The sequence below is a fragment of the Scyliorhinus canicula genome, chromosome 8 (assembly GCF_902713615.1).
Source record: "Scyliorhinus canicula chromosome 8, sScyCan1.1, whole genome shotgun sequence".
NCBI lineage: Eukaryota > Metazoa > Chordata > Chondrichthyes > Carcharhiniformes > Scyliorhinidae > Scyliorhinus > Scyliorhinus canicula.
This window is the reverse complement of record NC_052153.1, coordinates 6222116-6241604: the sequence shown is the minus strand read 5'-3', so window position 1 is coordinate 6241604 and position 19489 is coordinate 6222116. Positions and strand designations below refer to the sequence as shown.

At 50.3% G+C, this 19489-nt stretch overlaps 1 protein-coding gene across 1 annotated transcript in view; it reads left to right on the top strand.

Annotated features, from left to right (window-relative positions):
• Positions 1-275: 275 nt before the first annotated feature.
• Positions 276-19489, top strand: part of apba1a (amyloid beta (A4) precursor protein-binding, family A, member 1a) — a 138017-nt gene continuing 118803 nt past the window's right edge. Inside the window, exon 1 of the mRNA XM_038805509.1 lies at positions 276-471. The gene's annotated coding sequence lies outside the window, so the exon portion shown is untranslated. The remainder of the gene's footprint in view (positions 472-19489) is intronic.

The window sequence follows — 19489 nt, the reverse complement described above, 5'->3', positions numbered from 1 at the left end:
GGAGAGTGGCCCCTGGGGATGGAGTGACCACTGGAGATGGAGTGACCACTGGAGATGGAGTGACCATTGGGGATGGAGAGTGACCATTAGGGATGGAGTGAGCACTGGGGATGGAGAGTGACCACTGGGGATGATGAGTGAGTGAGACTGGCTGCCCCCCCGTTACCTTGACTCCCCCCCGGTTACCTTGACTCCGGGCCCGGCCGCCGCGCCTGCGCCCTGTTGGCCGTTCCCGGGGGGGACGGGGGGCGGGGCGGAGGCTTGGCGCAGGCGCGGCCGGGCCCGCAGCGTCCTCGCGCACCGGGGCCACTTCCTGCCCGAGTCCCTCTGCAAATCTGAGTGTGAGTGTCTGCAAGAAGCACAGGGAGGATCAGCAGGCAGCCGGGGAGGGCTTGCAACAATTGCAAGAAAACCGGCAAAGTGCACGCAATGCAATCACCTCCGGATCTAGAGGGCCTTTAGAAATCACAGGTATGTGGCAGCAAGGTTCGCTTCCCCCTTGCATGTTGCAGAATGCATTTATTCATTGGCAGAGTGGATTTGCGACAGATGCAAAAAGGTGGAGGGAGAGGATGCAAGAAAAACACTTTAATGCAAGAAAAAAAACCATGCTAAAATAACAGCATTGAAAGAAATAGCATATTGCACAATTCAAATGGGTCTTCGACCTTGATGTTATATATAGATAGGCAGATATATATGTCCCTGCAGTGATTTAAAAAAAAAATCCTTCTGCTAAATTGTGCATTGACTGGAACATCCAAGATATGGTCCATCTTATTGTGAAGATGCTGCTCTCTGGCCCATCAGTTTATTGAGCCTCCTGCTGCAGTGAATGCTTTTGTTGTGTTGATGTGGCATCTTCCTGAGATTGCACAGGCTGATGGCAGGCTGCAAGGGTGGAGGGAGGGGTGTGGGGGGGGGGGGGGGGTGAAGGAGGGGGGGGGGGGGGGGGTTGCCTCTTCAGATCTTGTGTGTGCATTTCATTTGTTGGTGTGTTTACAGGTATGTGATACAGAGTGGAGGGAGGGAGGAAAAAAATTGCTACCCTGCATTGTCATAACCCAGAGGGTGGTGATGCTGTTCTCCGAGCCACCAGGCTTTGCCCACACTCACATTTATGTCAACCCGCCGGCTCCCTGTGAATTCTTCCAATATCAACCTGGAGGAACGAATCCTTCTTTATTTTTTAGGGAAACGAAAGGTGTGCAAAGGGTGACAACGTTTGCCTCACAGGCTGTAATTAGCCTTGGCAGCAATGGTGATTGAATCACAGCGTCTCCATCAATAATACAAAAGGCAAACTAAAAACAGGCCCCCAACTACATTTTTAAAATAAATATGGTAGCCGGCGCTGCCGTTGCGATGTCAGTTTTGCTATTTTGCCTATTTCTATGCAGGTTAAGAGATTAATGCTGTGCACAGTCCTGAAAAGAGAGAGATAGGGTGCATTCAAATTCTGCAACTTGTACTCACCGTGTGTCCCAGTGATTTTTATTTTAAAGGGTCTGAAGGGCTTTTCACTCATTAAAGTTTTATTCTTATTTTGGAGTTCTCTATAATCACTCATGATGCCTTCAATGGGTCAGGAAAGTAAAAGATTTGGTTAACAACCTGAGTAACATCTACTCCAGCGTTATGAATGCTATGGTCCGTGGCTATTTGCAGATTGAGATGTGATGACTGATGTGTTGGAGGTGAACTGTAGGTTTAAAAGCTTCGATTGTGACAGTTGTGTCCAGTCTTTTGCGAGTAACAGATTCCATTCGTTCATTGAATATTTGATCTTCGGGAATGACTTCTTCAATAACGTGCTGCCCTTGGTCACAGTATCAGACAGATGTGGGCTTAGCTTCCCAATGTAGGCTTGGTATGCCCAGCTCTACCTCTCCCACTAACTGCCTTGACCCCCTTCGCTGTCTCGGTGATGTCAGGCTCATTCTTCAGTATCCCCAGTACAAAGACTGCCCACTTCCACCTCCGCAGCATCACCAGCCTGGCCTCAGCCCACCAGCTGCTGAAACCCTCAGCCATGTCTATGTGTTGTCCAGGATGGCTTCCCATTCTCCACCTTGCGTAAATGTCAGCTCATCCAAAGCTCTGCTGACCACATCCTAACTCTCACCAAGTGTCCCTCGCCCATCTGCTCTCTGGCCTACATTGCCTTCCTCGTTTCTGGAGCCGCAGACTTCATCTTCTCGCCCTCGAGATTGTTCAACAAAGTCGCGTCTCATCTTCCACCTCAGTCCCACCTCTCTCTTCCACATGCCGCCAACTCCCTATTCAATGGTGCCTGGTCAAAAAGACCTTTCCTTTAATTCTCATCCTTGTTTTCAAATCCCTCCATGGCCTCGTTTGCAACCACCTTTAGTGCCCACAACCCTCTCTCTCTCTAACCTCCTCCAGTCTCTACAATCCTCTTTCTCTCTCTCAGCTCCTCTAGTCTCAACAATCCTCTTTCTCTTTCTAACCTCCTCCAACCCTCTCTCTCTGTAACCTCCTCCAAACCCTACAACCCCCTCTCTCTCTAACCTCCTCCAGTCCCGAACTCTCTCTGTAACCTCCTCCAATCCCTCCAACCCTCTCTCTCTGTAACCTCCTCCAAACCCTACAACCCCTCTCTCTCTCTCTCTCTCTCTCTAACCTCCTCCAGTCCCGAACTCTCTTTGTATCCCTGAGACTTGACAACATACCAGCTGTAGTATTGAAGACCTGAGCTCCAGAACTAACTGTGCCCCTGGTTAAGCTGTTCGAGTGCAGCTACATCAGGGACATCTACCCATCAAGGATTGTAGGCCAGTGAGCCTTACTTCTGTTGTGGGCAAATTTTGGAAAGGTTTATAAGAGATAGGATTTATAATCATCCAGAAAGGAATAATTTAATTAGGGATAGTCAACACAGTTTTGTGAAGGGTAGGTCGTGCCTCACAAACCTTATTGAGTTCTTTGAGAAGATGACCAAACAGGCGGACGAGGGTAAAGCAGTTGATGTGGTGTATATGGATTTCAGTAAAGCGTTTGATAAGGTTCCCCACGGTAGGCTATTGCAGAAAATACGGAGGCATGGGATTTGGGGTGATTTAGCAGTTTGGTTCAGAAATTGGCTAGCTGTAAGAAGACAAAGGGTGGTGGTTGATGGGAAATGTTCAGCCTAGAGTTCAGTTACTAGTGGTGTACCATAAGGATCTGTTTTGGGGCCACTGCTGTTTGTCATTTTTCTAAATGACTTGGAGGAGGGCGTAGAAGGATGGGTGAGTAAATTTGCAGATGACACTAAAGTCGGTGGAGTTGTGGACAGTGCGGAAGGATGTTGCAGGTTTCAGAGGGACATAGATAAGCTACAGAGCTGGGCTGAGGGGTGACAAATGGAGTTTAATGCAGTAAAGTGTGAGGTGATTCATTTTGGAAGGAATAACAGGAATGCAGAGTACTGGGCTAATAAGATTATTGGTAGTGTGGATGAGCAGCGAGATCTCGGTGTCCATGTATATAGATCCCTGAAATTTGCCACCCAGGTTGAGAGGGTTGTTAAGAAGGCGTACAGTGTGTTAGCTTTTATTGGTAGAGGGATTGAGTTTCGGAGCCATGAGGTCATGTTGCAGATGTACAAAACTCTGGTGCGGCCGCATTTGGAGTATTGCGTGCAATTCTGGTCACCGCATTATAGGAAGGATGTGGAAGCATTGGAAAGGGTGCAGAGGAGATTTACCAGGATGTTGCCTGGTATGGAGGGAAGATCTTATGAGGAAAGGCTGAGGCACTTGAGGCTGTTTTCGTTAGAGAGAAGAAGGCTAAGAGGTGACTTAATTGAGACATACAAGATGATCAGAGGATTAGATAGGGTGGACAGTGAGAGCCTTTTTCCTCGGATGGTGATGTCTAGCATGAGGGGACATAGCTTTAAATTGAGGGGAGATAGATATAGGACAGATGTCAGAGGTAGGTTCTTTACTCAGAGAGTAGTAAGCGCGTGGAATGCCTGGCCTGCAACAGTATTGGACTCGCCAACATTAAGGGCATTTAAATGGTCATTGGATAAACATATGGATGATAAGGGAATAGTGTAGATGGGCTTTAGAGTGGTTTCACAGGTCGGCGCAACATCAAGGGCTGAAGGGCCTGTACTGCGCTGTAATGTTCTATAAGGTGGAAAATTACCCAGATATGTCCTGTCCACTAACCCAATCCTGCCAATTCCCACCCCATCAGTCTGCTGTCAATCATCAATAAAGTGATGAAAGGGTTGATCAAGAAAGCTATCGAGCGGTGCTTACTCAGCAATGACCTGCTCACTGACGTTCAGTTGGGTTCCATCAGAATTACGAGGCTCTAGATCTCCAGATAGTCTTGAGTCCAAACGTGGACACGAGAGCAGAACTCCAGTGGTGGGCGAAGAGTGACTGCCCTTGACATCAAGGCAGCTTTTAACCGAGTGTGGCATCATGGAGCCCTAGAAAATCTGGAGTCAATGGGAATCAGGAAAACTCTCCACTGGTTGGAGCCGTACCTGGCGTGAAGGAAGATGGTTGTGGTTGTTGGAGATCAGTCACCTTAGTCCAAGATGTTCCTCACAGGAGTTCCTCACAGCAGTGTCCTCGGCCCAACCATCTTCAGCTGCTTCATCAATGACCTTCCTTCATCATAGGGATGTTCATAGGTAACTGCACAATGCTCAGCACCATTACCAACTCCTCGGGTAATGAAGCAGTTCATGTCCAAATGCAGCAAGACTTGGAGAATATCCAGGCTTGGGCTGACAAGTATCAAGTAACATTCGCGCAACACAACTGCCAGGCAATGACTATCTCGAGCAAGGGAGGATCTAACCAGCACCCCATGACATTCAATGGCATTACCATCGCTGAATCCCCCACTGTCAACATCCTGGGGGTTACCATTGACCAGAAACTGAACTGGACCAGCCGTATAAATACTGTGGCTACCAGAGCAGGTCAAAGGCTGGGAATCCTGCAACTCACCTCCTGTCTCCCCAAAGCCTGTCCGCCAGCTACAAGAGACCAGTCACATCTTGAGGAAGAATAATAAAAAACTTCCTTTTGGCTTGATAATGTTCTCATATAGTGAATGCCCTGGGACGTTTTACTACTTTTAAAGGGGTTACATCAATGCGGACAAGCTGTTGAATGATGGCATGCATTAAAACTTACCAACAGGCAGCTAATGAGAGAAGCATTAAAGTTATTTGGCTTTTGTATTCTATACGGAATTCTATTAATCACTCTCATTTGCATTCGCGTGCTATCAGCCACATCTGAAACCAGTGATGCCGCCGTCTTGTTTGCCAAGTGAAATGATCTTTCCCGAGCGTGACATTGTTAAAATGTAGACTGTCACTGCGCAGAAGCAGGCCATTTGGCCCATCCAGCTTGGACAAGCGTTTATCTCCACAGGAACAATCTAATCTAATTCCAATTCTAGTGCTTGCCCCTGTGTACCTTCCATTGCTTTTCAAGCCCCTGTCTAAAGAATCTAATGGATTTTTCTTCAAGAGTAGATTGTGATGGGGAATACATAAGGAAGAGATGGCCACTCTAACCTGCTCCGCCGTCCAACAAGATCATGACTCAACCGATTGTGACCTTAACTCTAATGGCCTTCCTTCCCCCCCACCCTTCGCTCCCTCGTGGATGAAAAATCTGTCGAACTCCGCCTTGAATATATTTACTGACCCAGTCCCCGCTGCTCGCTGGGGTCGGAAGTTCCAAAAATTAACAATCTTTTTGAGGGAAGAAATTCCTTCTCGTCTCTGTCTTAAATGGGAACTCTCTTGTATTGAAAGGTCCTGGATTCCCCAGTGAAGGGACACACCCCCTCAGCAACTATCCCCCTCAGAATGTAACGTTTCAATAAGATCACTTCTCATTCTTCGAAACTCCAATGATTGTATCTCCAACCTGCTCACCTTTTCCTTGTGCTAGGAATTAATTTAGTAGGGCAGCACGGCGGCGCAGTGGGTTAGCACTGCTGCCTCACGGCGCCGAGGGCCCAGGCTCAATCCCGGCTCTGGGTCACTGTCCGGGATGTGGAGTTTGCACATTCTCCCCGTGTCTGCGTGGGTTTCGCCCCCACAACCCAAAGATGTGCAGGGTAGGTGGATTGGCCACGCTAAATTTCCCTTTAATTGGAAAAAAAATGATTTGGGCACGCTAAATTTATTTTTAAAAAAGGAATCAATCTAGTGAACCTTCTCTGAACACCTTGTATAAGGAGACTCCGACTACATAAAATACAAAATTTAAAAAGTAAAATCGCTTATTGTCACAAGTAGGCTTCAAATGAAGTTACTGTGAAAAGCCCCTAGTCGCCACATTCCGGCGCCTGTTCGGGGAGGCTGGTACGGGAATTGAACCGAGCTGCTGGCCTGCCTTGGTCTGCTTTAAAAGCCAGCGATTTAGCCCAGTGTGCTAAACCAGCCCCTTGGGGCATGCAATATACGCCATGGTATATCTTCCCTCGTGCGGCAGATTTTTGAAAGCTCCTCTTTAATTCTGTTTCTGTAACCTCCCGCTGCCTTTGGCCTCACCACTCGTCCCGTTCCGACCTCCCCTTGCTCCCAGTTTTCAATCGCTTCACTGTTGGCGGCCGTGCCTTCAGCTCTTGGGGCCTTGCGGTGTGGAATTCCCTCGGTGAACCTTCTCTGTCGCTCTCTCTTCCTTTCAGACGCAGTTCCGAATCCACCCTCTTGACCGACTCTTTGGTCTCCTCTCCCTGGTGCGGTTCAGCATCCAACGCTGTGTGGCTGCACTTTTGTTGGGTGCGTTGGGATGTCTTAAAGTCGCGACACCAATGCAAGTTGTAGCGAAAAGTAGACGTACCCTTTCCCACATGGATTTGTCATTCCGTGTTTGTCACCTATTGTGTCAGTCCTCCCTTTCCTAACCTTCCTGAGTCAATCAGATGCCACGCGCCAAATGTTCTTGAACATTGGTGAGACTCAGGGCAGCACGGTGGCCTAGTGGTTAGCACTGCTTCCTCATGGCGCCGAGGTCCCAGGTTCGAATCCCGGCCCTGGGTCACTGTCCGTGTGGAGTTTGCACATTCTCCCCGTGTCTGCGTGGGTCTCTCCACGCACAACCCAACCCAAACAACCCCCCACAACCCAAAAAAATGCACAGAGTAGGTGGATTGGCTACGCTAAATTGCCCCTTAATTGGAAAAAATAATTGGGTAATCTAAATTTTTCAAAAAAAAACATTGGTGGGACTCGGGGAGTTCGACAGGCCAGGTCCGTGGCACGTGCCGATAATCTTGCCATTTGCCGGAAAAATCGGGCCTTTATTTTATTGGAAAACCTGCAAACTGAGACGGAAGACAAAATAGATTTCGGCCAGAACCCCTCGCCAAGGATTATATTTTAATGCTTCCCCCAAATCATTTCCCCTCTCGTCCTCTCTCCTCGTGACCGACTGACTAATCTTTGCTGACACCAAAGTGTGCGTTTTTCAATTGGAAACCTGTTACAAAAATAACAAACCCTCGTGGCCTCCTAACCTCGCTGTTACTTATCTAGACAGCCTGTTCTGTAAAGATATTAATCACACTGTGCTGTTGGCTGGGACCTGTGGTCTGTAAATCCAATTTTTAAATCCATATTCTTTTGGGGAAGAGGTTGGGACTATCTGCACCGGAAAGTTCCACGCGGCCTCCTGTCAACCCTTGAGGCTCACCCTGCCGAGGTAATTGTGCGTTGCTCATATCTGATCGAATGTGCCTTACCCTCTTTGGGATAGGCTGTGACAAGCGAGTAAAATTACACAGAATTACAGCACTGGAACCAGCAATTCAACTCAACTGGACGCTGCCGATATTTATGCGCCACATGAGCTTCCTCTTGCCCTGTCAACATTTCCTCCTATTCCTTTCACCCTTGTGCGTTTATCCAGCTTCCTCTTAAATAGACCAGCACCGTTTTCTCAGCTACTCCCTGTGGGAGCGTGTTCCACGTTCTCGTCACTCTCTGACGTAAAGAGGTTTCTTCCCCTGGTCTTGGAGTCCTCCGCATCTTTGCTACGTCTACCCTATCAAACGCTTCTTGATTTTTAAGATCACGACCAACGAGCAAGAGCATCACGGATGTCCATGGACTCCAATACCCTCTCCTGCATGGTACCTTCTTTTTGAATTCAGTTATGGGATGTGGGCGTCGCTGGTTAGGCCAGCATTTGTTGCCCATCCCTAGTTGCCCCTCAGAAGATGGTGGTGAGCTGCCTTCTTGAACCCCTGCAGTCTTTCGGGTGTAGGTGCATCCACTGTGCTGTTGGGGAGATCCAGGGTTTTGACCCAGCGACAGTGAAGGAACGGCGATATTTTTCCAAGTCAGGGTGGTGAGTGACTTGAAGGGGAACCTCCAGGTGGTGGGGTTCCCAGGTATCTGCTGCTCTTGTCCTTCTAGATGGTAGTGGTCATGGGTTTGGAAGGTGCTGTCGAAGGAGCCTTGTTAAGTTACTGCATTGCATCTTGTAGACGGTACACACGGCAACCACTGTTCGTGGTGGGTTTGATTATTTGTGGAAGGGGGAGCAATCAAGCAGGACTGCTTTGTCCTGGATGGTGTTGAGCTTCTTGAGTGTTGTTGGAGTTGCGCTCATCCGGGCAAGTGGAGAGTATTCCATCACACTCCTGACTTGTGCCTTGTAGATGGTGGGCAGGCTTTGGGGAGTCAGGAAGTGAGTTATTCGCCGTAGGATTTCTAGCCTTTGACCTGCCCTGGCAGCCACTGTATTAATATGACTGGGTCCAGTTCAGTTTGTGATCAATGGTAACCCTCAGAATGTTGATTGTGGGGGATTCAGCGATGGTAATGCCATTGACTTGTCGAAGGGCAATGGTTAGATCCTCTCTTGTAGGAGATGGTCATTGCCTGACACTTGTGTGGCACAAATGTAACTTTTCACTTGTCAGCCGAACCTGAAGGGAGTGAAGAGAGTGATGCGAGGGAGAGAGAGAGAGAAGGGTCACATCATTGCTATCGCATTTCGAGAGAAAAGAGGTGAAACCTGTTCACCCCTTCCTGACGGATATGATCGATTGGTCTGGGTACCATGCCAGTAAATCTGTTTTTCACCCTCCCCAGCGCCTGTGAACCCGTTTTATAATTTTGGATTGCCGTGATCTGTGGGGCAAGATTTTAACTCTTTCAAAACCCACCCATTTTAGAAGAGTTTAATCAAGCCACATGATGTTTCTGAGATGCGATTTGACAACAAAAGCTTCTGTATTTTAGTTAACAGAAGCCTTTGCATCCCCCCCCCCCCCCCCCCCCCTCGCCCCATCCATTTACTATCCTTCAGAATATAGATAGCACATCAGAACTTGACATATATGTTTGAATTCAAAGACAGCAAAATGTTGTTCCTTCTCTGTGAGAGATCTCGCTCTGGAGAGTGCGATGTTTTACTTTTCTTTGTGCCTGGAGTCATCCCACCCAGGTGCTGCTTTTACATCGATACACAAACAAAATACTGCGGACGCTGGAAATGTGAAATCGAAACCGAAAATTGCTGGGAATGCTCAGCCGGTCTGGCAGTGTCTGGAGAGGGAGGGAGGGAGAGAGAGAGGGAGCTTTTATTAGAACTGGGGAAAGTTTAGAGATGTAATACATGCAGAGAGATGGCGAGGGGGTGGAAAGAACCATAGGGAAGGTTTGTCATGGGATGGAAGACAGGAGAGATTAAATGACAAAAGGGACGTTGGTGTGAGGCAAATGGTAATAGGACAACATAGAACAGTACAGCACAGAACAGGCCCATCGGCCCTCGATGTTGTGCCGAGCAATGATCACCCTATGGGCAATTTAGCATGGCCAATCCACCTAACCCGCACATCTTTGGACTGTGGGAGGAAACCGGAGCACCCGGAGGAAACCCACGAACACAGGGGGAGGACGTGCAGACTCCGCACAGACAGTGACCCAACCGGGAATCGAACCTGGGACCCTGGAGCTGTGAAGCATTTATGCTAACCACCATGCTACCGTGCTGCCCCAAAGGAGACAAGGAGAGATGAGTCTAAATGAAAGGTGAATGGGATTGGCAGAACCATCACCAGCTGACCTGGGTTCAATTCCAGCCTTGGGTCACTGTCTATGCGGAGTCTGCACGTTCTCCCCGCGTCTGCGTGGGTTTCCTCCGGGTGCTCCGGTTTCCTCGTGCAGTACAAAGATGTGAAGGTTAGGTGGATTGGCCATGATAAATTGTCCCGTAGTCTCCAGGGATGTGTAGGCTCGGCAATTTCAGAGGGTCGGTGCAGACTTGATGGGCCGAATGGCCTCCTTCTGCACTGTAGGGATGCTATGATCCTGCGACTACAGTTCAAATAGATGGAGACAAACGATCTGAAATAGTGGAACTCGCTGGAGTCCGGAAGGCAGTTAAATCCCGAAGTTCGAGATGAGATGCTGGTCCTCAAGCTCACCTTGAGCTTCATTGGGGCGTCGCTGGAGGCTGAGGTCAGAGGGGAGAGTGACGGAGAATTAAAATGACAGGTGACCAGAAACTCGGGATCACGCTTGCAGACTGAACGGGATTGTTCCGCAAGGAATTCTCCCCAGCGTAGAACAGACAGCACCGTGAGCTGTACCAAATCGGATGAAGTATAAGTAGATTGCTGTTCTGCCTGGAAGAAACATCTGGGGGGGGGGGGGGGGGGCCTTGGACAGTGAACAGAGAAGAGGTAAAAGGACGGGTGTTGCACCTCCTGTGCTTTGCGAGGGAGGGTGACGTGGGTGGGGGTTTTGGAGTGGACCAGGGTGCCTTGGAGGGAACAATCCCTTTGAAATTCCGAAAGGGGAGGGAGAGGATGTGTTTCGGTAGCATCATGCTGCAGGTGTGGGAAATGGAAGAGAATGATCTGTTGAATAAGGAGGCTGGTGGGGGTGGAAGACGAGGAGAGGGGAACTCCCATTGTGCTTCCGGGAGGGGGAGGAAGGAGTGAGAGCAGCGGTGCCGGAGATGGGACGGACATGGTGTCAGATCCTGTCAAGCACGCAGGAAAACCGAAGACATGATGACTCTGGTATGGGAGGTTGGCGCATCAGAACAGAAGTGACGGAGACTGGAATAGAGTCCGTGGCTTACAGGAAGCTGGGGGTGAGCGGGCGTTGTGGCTGAATGTGTCTGTACAAATCTGTGGGCTTGTGATGAATGTTAGGTGATAGCCTACATCCAGAAATGGAGACAGAGAAGTTGAGGAAGGGAAAGGAAGAGTCCGGGAAGGACCATGTGAAGGTGGGAGAATTCGGAGCAAGGTCGATCAGATTTTCCAGTTCGAAAAGAGAGCCAGAACGTCGCGCTTAAACCATTTCAAGGCGGGCAGCGTGGTGGCGCAGTGGGTTAGCACTGCTGCCTCACGGCGCCGAGGACCCGGGTTCGAATCCTGGCCCTGGGTCACTGTCCGTGTGGAGTTTGCACATTGTCCCCGTGTCTGTGTGGGTCTCTCCCCCACAACCCAAAGATGTGCAGGGTAGGTGGATTGGCCACGCTAAATTGCTCCTTAATTGGAAAAAAAGGAATTGGGTACTCTAAATTTATTTTTTAAAAAACATTTCACGGCCCGTTTGGTGAAGATCTTTACTGGTGTCCGGTATCTGGAGGAAGCGAGTTGAGTGAAAGGAGAAGTTGTTCAGCGTGAGATCCAATTCAGCTTGGGGGGGCACAAAGGGGGGGGGGGGAAAGAGGACAGGGAGGAGGCCGGTGCTGGGTGGGGACTTGTTTTAGTCACGTTCAGGGAAGAAACGGAAAGCTCTCGGCCTTTACATTGCCTCTTCTGCAGCAGCCAATGAGTGTCACAAACTGTCGGCTAACTGTTGGAGACCCCATTACCCCTTTTTTCTGACGCTTTACAGCGGGGGGGAGGGGTGGGGGAGGGGGGAGTGGGGGAGGGGGGAGTGGGAGAGGAGGGGTGGGGGGGCGGGGGGAGTGGGAGAGGAAGGGCTGGGGGGGCGGGGGGAGGGAGTGGGGTAGGAGGGGGGGCTGGGGAGCGGGGGGAGGGGTGGCGGGTGGGCGAGGGGGGGGGGGCGGGAGGGGGTGGCGGGGGGAGGGGTAGGAGTGTTTCTGACTGGAAGCCCCTAGCCGTTTGTGGTTTACATAGATTATTTAGTCTTAAATGTAGGAGGGTTAATCAGTAAGTTTGCGGATGATACAAAATTGATGGGGTGGTAAATATTGCGAGGACAGGGCAGGACTGTGGCACAGTGGTTTAGCACTGCTGTCTCACGGCACCGAGGTCCCAGGTTCAATCCCGGCTCTGGGTCACTGTCCGTGTGGAGTTTGCACACTCCCTCAGCACTGACCCTCTGACAGTGCGGCACTCCCTCAGTACTGACCCTCTGACAGTGCAGCACTCCCTCAGTACTGACCCTCTGACAGTGCAGCACTCCCTCAGTACTGACCCTCTGACAGTGCAGCACTCCCTCAGTACTGACCCTCTGACAGTGCAGCACTCTCTCAGTACTGACCCTCTGACAGTGGGGCACTCCCTCAGTACTGACCCTCTGACAGTGCAGCACTCTCTCAGTACTGACCCTCTGACAGTGCAGCACTCCCTCAGTACTGACCCTCTGACAGTGCAGCACTCCCTCAGTACTGCACAGGGAGCTCAGTCTGAATTATGAAAGACCAGGAGTTGGGTTTTAAAAACGGCCCCGTGCGGCACGTTTTTGGTGTGAGGGCACATAAAAAATGATAGCTAGCCCATCACATTCTCACCTACCCAGTCCCCATAATACAGGCAGGCTAACCTCCCGTATTGCCAAGCCAATTGACCCAAATATTGCGTGTCCCACACTATAAAATGGTTGGTGTGGGGAGATGACCAGGAGTGGGAAGCCAGTTTTTTTTGATAAAGCAAACTGTTTAAATGGCAGGAAGTATACTAATAATAATCGTTCTTGTCACAAATAGGCTTACATTAACACTGCAATGAAGTTACTGTGAAAAGCCCCTAGTCGCCACACTCCAGCGCCTGTTCGGGTACACTGAGGGAGAATTCAGAATGTCCAATTCGCCTAACAACGCATCTTTCGGGAGGAAACCGGAGCACCCGGAGGAAACCCACGCAGACACAGGGAGAACGTGCAGACTCTGCACAGAAAGTGACCCAAGCCGGGAATCGAACCTGGGACCCTGGTGCTGTGAAGCAATAGTGCTAACAGTAGTGGCGAGTAGGTCCTTTTGGGAGGTGACCTGTGTGCGTCAGAGGCACTCCCCAGCGCCTCCCTAAAGATGTTACCACCCCGTCCCATGGTCCTTCCTCCAGGCATCCACGCCCCCCCCCCGCCCCGCCCGGCTCCCTGATCATTCCCCGTCCATTACCCTTCGACTTGTCCTCGCTCTGGCATCCATGGCCTCTTAATCCTGGGGCCTGCGTGTAGTCCCGACAGTGGCCACTACGGAGTCTTGGGACTGTTAGAGCTGCTGACCAATCAGATTGGTCGCAGCTCTCAAAAGTGGGACTACCTCCCAATCGGGGGGGGGGGGGGGGGGGGGGGGAAGGGTCATGCCTTCTTCATGCCGCCGGCAAACGTTTTATTGCTCTGGGGCGGCCTTGCTGAGGCTTGGTTGGGGCAGCCCAGGCAATCCATCCAGGGAGGTTGAGTAATAAACCCCACCCTGTAAAAATTCAGCCTAAAGTACGTCTTGCATAAATACCGACCTTCTCGAGAGTTTAGAGCTTTGTGAGGTGGTCTGATTGAAACATGCAAAACTCTCAAGGGGCTTTCGAGCTTAGATACCGGGAGGATGTTACCCCTGGCTGGGAAATCTCGAACACGGTATCACAGTCTCAGGAAAGGGAGATGGCCGAATAGGATTGAGATGAAAAGAAATCTCTTCACTCAATGGGCTTTGAACATTTGGAATTCTCTCCCTCAAGAGGGTTTTGAATGCCCAGGACGCGAGTTTATTCCTAGGTCAGAGATCAAGAGATTTTGGGACACTAAGAGAATCAAGAGATATGGGGATAGGGCAGTAAAATGAAACTGAGTTAAAAGATCAGCCATGGTCTTAATTGAAGCAGGCTTGTAGGGCTGAATGGCCGTCCGCACCTATTTGTTGTGTTACAATATGAAGGGACAACATTAAAGCTTTTGGAAGCGTAACAAGCATGACTGTATGGCGGATGTGTTCGCCAACGTGCGATGGGGTCTAACTGACAGAATGATAGTGGAGGTAGAGTGTTGGAAGCTCTAGCGGAGGAACGAGTGGTTTGGGAATTTTTGGAAAGAATAAGCAGAATTTCAGACCGATCATTCGCTTGGCCTCGGCGACCCTGGGAGTGGAGATGCACGAGGCTTCAATCGTAATCTCCCCAGCCCTCCTTGAATATGCAAACTGATCCAGGGAAAAAGATGGTGGTCACTCTCACAGTTCTGCCCAAGATGGCAAAGAAAGGTAAACTGTGTAATGAAAAATGAGCTAGGTGACTGTCAGTTGTAAAAATCTTTTGTAGTTTGAATTAAAATTAATTGGCGAACAGAAGGGGCAAGAGGTGAATAGGGTCTTCAGGGACTTCTACAGGGAATTGTATAGGTCTGAACCGCCGAAGAGGAGAGGGGGAATGGAGAACTTTCTCGACAAATTGAGGTTCCCAAAGGTACAGGAGGAGCTGGTAGAAGGGTTGGGGGCACCGATAGAGCTGCAGGAGCTAATTAAAGGGATAGGCCAGATGCAGGCGGGGAAGGCGCCGGGGCCGGATGGGTTCCCGGTGGAGTTTTACAGGAAATTTGTGGACTTGGTGGGCCCAGTGCTGGTGAGAGCCTTTAATGAGGCGCGCGAGGGGGGGGTTTTGCCCCCAACAATGTCGCAGGCCCTGATCTCCTTGATTTTGAAGCGGGACAAGGACCCGGTCCAGTGCGGGTCCTACAGGCCTATCTCCCTCTTAAATGTAGATGCCAAGCTGTTAGCAAAGGTCCTGGCAACCAGGATAGAGGATTGTGTGCCAGGGGTAATCCATGAAGACCAGACGGGGTTCGTGAAGGGACGCCAACTTAACACAAATGTCCGGAGATTGTTAAACGTGATCATGATGCCGGCAGTGGAGGGGGAGGCGTAGATAGTGGTAGCGCTAGACGCGGAGAAGGCATTCGATAGGGTGGAGTGGGAATACTTGTGGGAGACGTTGGAAAGGTTTGGGTTTGGGGAGGGATTTATCAAGTGGGTAAAGCTGCTCTATTCGGCCCCGATGGCGAGTGTGGTAACAAACGGGAGGAGGTCAGAATATTTTGGGCTCCATCGAGGTACTAGGCAGGGATGTCCCCTATCCCCCTTACTCTTTGCATTAGCGATTGAACCGTTAGCAATGGCACTGAGGGGTTCAGGGGGGTGGAGGGGACTGACAAGGGGGGGGAGGAGCATCGGGTCTCGCTCTATGCGGATGACCTGTTGCTGTATGTGGCAGACCCGGAGGGGGGAATGCCGGAGGTTATGGAAATACTAGCGGAGTTCGGGGACTTTTCGGGATATAAATTAAATCTGGGGAAAAGTGAGGTCTTTGTAATACACTCGGGAGGCCAGGGGGAGGGAATTGGGAGGCTCCCCTTCAAAAGAGCAGTAAAAAGTTTCAGGTACTTGGGGGTGCAGGTGGCAAAGAACTGGGGGACCCTCCACAAGCTGAACTTTTCTAGGCTGGTGGAACAGATGGAGGAGGAGTTTAAGAGGTGGGACATGGTGCCGCTGTCGCTGGCAGGGAGGGTGCAGTCAGTTAAAATGACGGTCCTCCCGAGGTTCTTGTTTTTGTTCCAGTGTCTGCCCATCTTCCTCCCTAGGGCCTTTTTCAAGAAGGTAACGAGTAGTATCATGGGGTACGTATGGGCACATGGCACCCCTAGAGTTAGAAGGGTCTTTTTGGAGCGGGGTAGGGATAGTGGAGGGTTTGCGTTACCCAATCTTTCAGGATATTACTGGGCGGCAAATGCATCGATGGTACGAAAGTGGATGATGGAAGGGGAGGGGGCAGCTTGGAAGCGTATGGAGAGGGCGTCCTGTGGCAACATAAGCTTAGGGGCACTGGTAACGGCACCATGGCCGCTCCCTCCCGCGAGGTATACCACGAGCCCGGTGGTGGCGGCCACCCTCAAGATCTGGGGGCAGTGGAGGCGACACAGGGGGGAAGTGGGGGGTTTGATAAGGGCACCACTAAGAGGGAACCACAGATTTGCACCGGGAAATACAGGAGGGGGATTTCTGAGCTGGCAGAGGGTGGGCATTAGGCAACTGAAGGACTTGTTTATAGAGGGGAGGTTTGCGAGCTTGGGAGAGCTGGAGGAGAAATTCGGGCTCCCCCCGGGGAACACGTTCAGGTACCTCCAAGTGAAGGCATTTGCCAGACGACAGGTAGCGGGGTTCCCCGCGCTCCCCGACAGGGGGGTGAGTGATAGGGTGCTATCAGGGGTCTGGGTCGGGGAGGGGAAGATCTCGGACATTTATAAGATTATGCAGGAGGTGGAGGAGGTACCAGTAGTGGAGTTGAAAGACAAGTGGGAGGTAGAGCTGGGGGAACAGATAGAGGATGGGACATGGGCAGACGCCCTAGAGAGGGTCAACTCGTCGTCGTCATGTGCGAGACTGAGTCTTATTCAATTTAAGGTACTGCATAGAGCCCACATGACGGGGACAAGGATGAGTCGGTTTTTCGGGGGTGAAGACAGGTGTGTCAGATGTTCGGGAAGCCCTGCGAATCATGCACACATGTTTTGGGCATGTCCGGCACTGGAGGAGTTCTGGAAGGGGGTGGCAGGGACGGTGTCGAGAGTGGTGGGGTCCAGGGTCAAGCCAGGATGGGGACTTGCGATCTTCGGGGTTGGAGTGGAGCCGGGGGTACAGGAGGCGAGGGAGGCTGGAATATTAGCCTTTGCGTCCTTGGTGGCTCGCAGGAGGATCTTGATTCAGTGGAGGGACGCAAGGCCTCCAAGTGTTAACACCTGGTTAAACGACATGGCAAACTTCATCCAATTGGAAAGAATCAAATTCGCCCTGAGAGGGTCGGTGCAGGGGTTTTTCAGGCGATGGCAGCCCTTCCTGGACCTCTTAGATCAGAGATAGAAACTGGGGTCGTGACAGCAGCAACCCGGGAGGGGAGGGGAGGGCGGGAGGGAGGGGGGGGGGGGGGGGGGGGGGAAGGGGGGGGGGGGAGGGGAGGGAGGGGGGATAGCAACGAAGGAAACACGGTATCGGTGGTGTCACGGGCAAGGCCTGCCCGAGGACACTGCCAGAAACTACAAGATGGTCTGGCGGCCGGTTCGTCGGCGGGGGGGGGAGGCGGGGGGGGGCGCGCGGGTAGGGGGTGGGGGGGGGATTCTTGTTAAGTAGGGGGGTTTGACTTTGTTTTGATATAATTCAAATGTAGGGGGGGGTTAAAATGTTTGTACTCTGAAAAATGTCTTCAATAAAAAGTATTAAAAAAAAAAAAAAATTAATTGGTGAAGTGAGGCCAGTGCTATGGATTTTTGAAGTAATGATTGGATAGATCAATGGTACTCATGGCAAACCCATTTCCAGATCTACCAGCTGCCCACCTACTCCTACCAGTATTCTGACTTAATAGTTTAACCCGAGTACACGGTGGTGCAGTGGTTAGCACTGCTGCCTCACATCGCTGAGGTCCCAGGTTCGATCCTGGCCCCGGGTCACTGTCCGTGTGGAGTTTGCACATTCTCCCCGTGTCTGCGTGAGTCTCACCCCACAGCCCAAAGATGTGCAGGTTAGGCGGATTGGCCAGGCTGAATTGCCCCTTAATTGGGGGAAAAAAAACTGAATTTGGTACTCTAATAGTTTAACCCCTTAATGCCCGAACAAAATCTAAACACTGATTGTGATACACGTGTGCACAACTTAAACAATGTTATAAGAGTAAAACTTGCCATTAATGTGATGGATGTGCTTGTTCGTTCGAGCATGGGTGTGTAAATTTTGGGAGGATGGTGTAATGTTCTCTGTATGCATGTTGGCCGATGTCTTTGTAGTTGACTTGATCAGAGAACATACGGTTTTGTAAATGAACAAAACTGTTTATCAACTAATTAAAACACTAAAGGGTTTCTATGATGTCTACTCTGATTGCAGTTGGATACTATGGCAAAATACAAATAACTATGATAACTAGTATTAATTACTGTTGACTAAGCAGCTACTGTGACTGGACTCGACGCCTGCTATCTACGTTCTGCCTCACATGTGTCTGTGTCCCAGTAACGCCCTCCTGTCGCCACGCCACCTGTGGTCGGAGGCTAGAATTGTAATCTATACATACAGTCACTAATGTTTATATGGTTATTATGTTATATATACAGATGATAGTTCACATATCATCACAGGTAGTTTGAGTCATAAGTTGTTTTCTACATTAGGGGTTGACGATGGTTTAATTCCAGTGTGGTGAGAATCCACTTTCGCATGGGTATCTGGTGATAAAACCTTGACAGCGTGGAGAAAATCTCTGTCCATTTTTGGACCCAAGCTTTAGCCAACAACTTAGCTGGAGCCCACCTTGGAATGCCCAGCAAGTTTTCCTGCCCGTTTATTGACGACTCTCGCAGCACAGTCTCACCAAACTATTTGTGAAAGGGGAGTGGACCCACCTTTTTTGGGTTTCCCGTTGACGGAGAGTCGTCACACCGTTGTCGTGGCAATGCAGTGTGGGAGGTTGCACGATATCACCTTGAACGCCATCCTGCTGCTGCCATTTAGTCCTTGCTATGATTTTGAGACTGTTTTTAAGATTTCAGCATCGTTTTTTGGAAAAAAATCCCAGCCCAGAATTTTTCTTCTGTTTCACCTTTTAACTCCGTTTTGTCCTGAACATTGAAGATGTTTGCACCCAGCCTTGGCGAGATGTAGCTCACTGTGGAGAGAGAGAGAGTTGGCCTGACATGGGGTTAGGAGAGCGAGGTTGCATCCTGTGGGCAGTGCGAGAGTGGGAAAGGCTTGGTCCGTGAAGAATAAGTTAAAGCAGGAGCGAAGTGTACAGAAACGTGCCGGGATCTTGCCATGTAACAGCCTTTGACCTCTGAGAAATAATACATTGACGCACTCACTTCCCATCTCAGTACGTCGATGAAAAATATTCTAGAATTCAGCGGTCGAGCTTTTATAAAGCTCTCTGTTTTCACAGTATTGTCCAGGACCTCCTCACAGTTTAAAAAAAATTTAGATTAGCCAATTATTTTTTCCAATTAAGGGGCAAATTAGCGTGGCCAATCCACCTACTCTGCACATTTTTGGGTTGTGGGGGCGAGACCCACGCAGACACAGGGAGAATGTGCAAACTCCACATGGACAGTGACCCAGAGCCGGGATCGAACCTGGGACCTCAGCGCCATGAGGCGGTTGTGCTAACCACTAGGCCACCGTGCTGCCCTAGGACCTCCTCGCAGTTGACGGGCATACTTTTGGCCGCGGGTGTTTCGCGCATTTGGAGCAAATATTCTGATATGTGTCTCCTCCACCGTTTCTACCAATCGTTCACTTTCCTCATT